Genomic DNA, 4,630 nt, shown 5'->3' on the forward strand with positions numbered 1-4,630 from the left:
TCTCTCTCTCTCTCTCTCTCTCTCTCTCTCTCTCTCTCTCTCTCTCCCTCCCTCCATAACCACAGGAGCTGTCCTAGAACTCACTATGTAGACCAGGCTGGCCTCAAATTCATCAAGATCTGCCTTCTCTGTCCCCAAATGCTGAGATTGAAGGCATGCACCAATATGCCCGGCTCAAGAGCTCTTTCCTTGTGTATGAGTTACATTAGTCCAATCATAAATTAATCTTCAAAGCTTCCCCACTTTTGATTAAACTTTGCTATATATTAAAGATAGAGATGCTTCAGAGAATATAACATTACTATGTGGCCTATAATTTCCTTGCAGTGAAAGACTAATTAGAATGAATCCACTAATTGTTAAACAACAGAAAGAATGGATACAAATAACTGTGACATGCCAGTAATCCTAGAACTAGCAGGCAGAGGGGGGCAAGAGAATCAACATTCAAAGTCTGCCTGGCCAATATAACAGATTAAAAGCCAGTCTATGATACATACTGAGACTCTGTCTCAAAAAAGCGAAAACCACTCAAGCCACAACAACTACAGACTTGAGGTTGTGGCCCAGTGATAGAATACTTGATAAGCATGCTGTGGGCCACAGCCCCATGAAAAATAATAATAACAATAATAGTGACTATTAATATATCTTGTACCTATTAGTGCCTCTCGTTCATCTTGAGGATGATTAAGATTGCCCTGATGACCTCCTTCATATAGCTTCAAGTTAAAGAGAGGGTACGGGAGCATTTTAACATTTAAAAGACAAATTTTTTCACGATATTAACAGATAAAATGAAAATATATTTTACTATAAGAGCAAATAACTAGGACAACTAATCTGTTACAGTTCCAGTTCGGCTGGTCTGCCCTTTCCAAGCTGGTTGACTGGGATGAAGGAAGGTCTCTTAGCAGGTCTTATCTAGTTGGGAAGAAGATGCACAGTGCACCAGGTCAGGTTCAGAGATTTCTAGGCCATCTGCTTGTGTACTTCCTGAGCTTAGCCAGGTTCCCCGCAGGATGGAGTGTTTTAGAACATCTCTTGTTTCACCTCCCTTCTAAAATCCTGTGTCTTAGCAGGCTTCCCTCCAAAACGGAAGCTTTAACTTTAGAAGAAATTGGTACACAACACAGTGGTAGGGACACTGGGTGTGTTAGTGCATTTCTGTACAGTGCAGGACTCCTCTAATGGGTAAACCTGACCAGAGAATTTCCACTGACCTGTGTCATCTTCAATTCAAGCCCTTTCCTTCCTCCTCTCCTTAATAGTCACCAGAGACGTGCACGCGCGTGCGCGCGCACACACACACACACACACACACACACACACACACACAGTTAAAACAAAATAACAAGCCTTTTCAGATATTTTTAAAATAATTCCAAATCATCTCAATTTTCCTCTCCTTTTTTTCTTTGGCATCGAGGAGTATCTACAAAACATGTGTGATTCCATATGGACAAACTAATATCATAGCTCTTAGCTTTCATTACTTTGAAAGCTATAAAAAAACAATGCAAAATAGCATTTACAATGTTAAATACCCTTCAAATAAAATAATGTATAAATTTCTCAAATTGAAAATCAACTTGCTACTAAATGAGGATCTATGATAATGCCTCAAGGATTGAGTCAACTATCTGAAGAGAAAAAACTGTAATTAAATGAGTTAACTAGACAAAAACGTTTCAATGAATCAAGTCATAGTTTAAATTAGTGAGTTTTTTTTTAAGCCAAGAACTGAAATTATATAGGTATGTGGACTTTTTGTATTTTTGTACAAGTTAATAAATGATAAGGCTATATAAAAATATAATATTATAACGACTTGTTGGAAGACCCTGCTATTAAGGGAGCAGTCCACCATGATTGGACCCCCTTTCTCAGCAGGGCTTACCCTCCTGATCTTATCTGCAGGGTGAGCACCGATGCCTGACCTTCTCTGGAGGGTGACCCTGCCCAGTCAGAGCTTCCTGCAAGCGCTGCATGATTCAGTACATAGTCCCGTTCAGCTCTTCCACTGTACGATAACTAGGGACTGTGTTATGGCCAATCATCCTTTCCTGCCCATAGCCCCCAAACCCTTATATATCCAGCCTCTGGAGCAATAATGTAGAACTGTCTCACTGGAGCTGTCTCTCCGGAAACCATTCCATTACACTCAGAGCCATTGCTCCATCCTTCTGCTCCCTCTGCCCTTGTGGGCCAGTGGCTAATGACCCCAGAGGAAAAGGACACCCACAAAAACTCTTTATTTCATGCCTTTTATTCTTTAATTATTATTGCTATACATACAAAGCAACAACATACAACGATAATATAGGATATGTAATCACTAATGGATAAATTTATGATATAATCTGCTAAGTTCATTTAGTGTTGCTCACCTCTTCTTTAATTATATATATATATATATATATTATAATATATGAAATATAAATATATAAAACAATAGTAAAATATATAAAGACAATATAGGTTATGTACTCACAAATGGATAAATTTATTTACATTTCAAATGTTATCCCCTTTCCAAGTTTCCCCTATGAAAACCCCCATCCCATCCCCTCTTACCCTGCTTCTATGAGGGTGCTCACCCACCCACCCACCCACTCCCACCTCACTGCCCTAGCATTCCTCTACACATCAAGCCTTCACAGGACCAAGGACCTACCCTCCCATTGATGCCGGATTAGGCCCTTTCAGCTCCTTCAGTCCTTCCCCTAACTCTTCCATTGGGGTCCCTATGCTCAGTCCAATGGTTGCCTGGGATCATCTGCACCTGTATTGATCAGGATCTGGCAGAGCCTCTCAGGAGACAGCTGTAACAGGCTCCTGTCAGCAAGTACTTCTTGGCACCAGCAATAGTGTCTGGGCTTGGTTTCTGTATGTGGCATGGATCCCCAGGTGAGGCAATCTCTGGATTCAGTCTCTGCTCCTTTAGTCTCTGCTCCACTCTATGTCCCTGTATTTCCTTTAGACAGGAGTAATTAATTATAGGTCAAAATTTTGGAGATGAGTGGGTGGTCACATCCCTCAACCAAGGAGCCATGCCTAACCTCTGGATATGATCTCGACAGGTTCTCCCTCCCCTTTGTGGGGTATTTCAGCTAATGTCATCACATCCCTGATGGTTCCTGGGAGGCTCTTGCTTTCCTGGCATCTGGGACTTTCTGGTTGCTACCCCCAGTTCCCCATTCCCCATTGCTACACACCTCTGTTCCATTTCCTGACTCTCTGTTCATCTCCTCCATCTCTTCCCATACCTGATTCTGCCCCTTTTCCCCTCCACCTCCTCTCTTCCTCCGAAGTCCCTCCCACCTACTTGCCATGATTATATTGTTCCACCTTCTAAGTAAGACTGAAGCATCCACTCTTTGGTCTTCTATCCTTTAGAGCTTCATGTGGTACCTGAGCTGTATCAGGGGTATTCCTTGCTTTTTGCCTAATATCCACTTATCAGTGAGTATATACAATGTGTGTTCTTTTGTACTTAGTTACCTCTCTCCGGATGATATTTTCTAGATCCATCCATTTGCCTACAAATTTCATGAAGTCATTATTAGCTAAGTAGCACCTCATTGTGTAAATGTACCACATTTTCTGTATCCATTTCTCTGTAATGTTTGCTTTGAACTTTAGTAAAATTTCTTTTATGAATGTGGGTGCCCTTGTATTTGGAGCATAGATGTTCAGAATTGAGAGTTCATCTTGGTAGATTTTTCCTGTGATAAGTATGAAGTATCCTTCCTTGTCTTTTTTGATAACTTTTAGTTGAAAGTCGATTTTATTTGATATTAAAATGGCTACTCCAGCTTGTTTCTTGGGACCATTTGCTTGGAAAACTTTTCCAGCCTTTCCCTCTGAGGTAGTGTCTGTCTTTGTCATTGAGGTGTGTCTCCTGTATGCAGCAAAGTGCTGGGTCCTGTTTATATATCCAGTCTGTTAGCCTATGTCCTTTTATTGGGGAATTGAGTCCATTGATATTAAGAGATATTAAGAAATAACGATTGTTGCTTCCTGTTATTTTTGTTGTTAGAGATGGAATTATGTTTGTGTGGCTATCTTCATTTGCATTTGTTGAAAGAAGTTTACTTTCTTGGCTTTTCTAGGGTGTAGTTTCCCTCCTTGTGTTGGAGGTTTCCATTTATTATCCTTTGTAGGGTGGATTTGTGGAAAGATATTGTGTAAATTTGGTTTTGTCATGGAATATCTTGGTTTCTCTATCTATGGTAATTGAGAGTTTTGCTGAGTATAGTAGCCTGGGCTGGCATTTGTATTCTCTTAGGGTCTGTATGACATCTGCCCAAGATCTTCTAGCTTTCATAGTCTTTGTTGAGAAGTCTGGTGTAATTCTGGTAGGTCTGCCTTTATATGCTACTTGACCTTTTTACTTTACCGCTTTTAATATTGTTTTATGCATTTGTTGTTCTGATTATAATGTGGCTGGAGGAATTTCTTTTCTGGTCCAGTCTATTTGGAGTTCTGTAGGTTTCTTTCTTTCTTTCTTTTTTTTTTTTTTTTAAAGATTTATTTATTTATTATAGGTAAGTACACTATAGCTGTCTTCAGACACTCCAGAAGAGGGAGTCAGATCTTGTTAAGGATGGCTGTGAGTCACCATGTG

This window comes from Mus pahari, chromosome 11 (genome assembly GCF_900095145.1).
Source record: "Mus pahari chromosome 11, PAHARI_EIJ_v1.1, whole genome shotgun sequence".
Taxonomy (NCBI): Eukaryota; Metazoa; Chordata; class Mammalia; order Rodentia; family Muridae; genus Mus; species Mus pahari.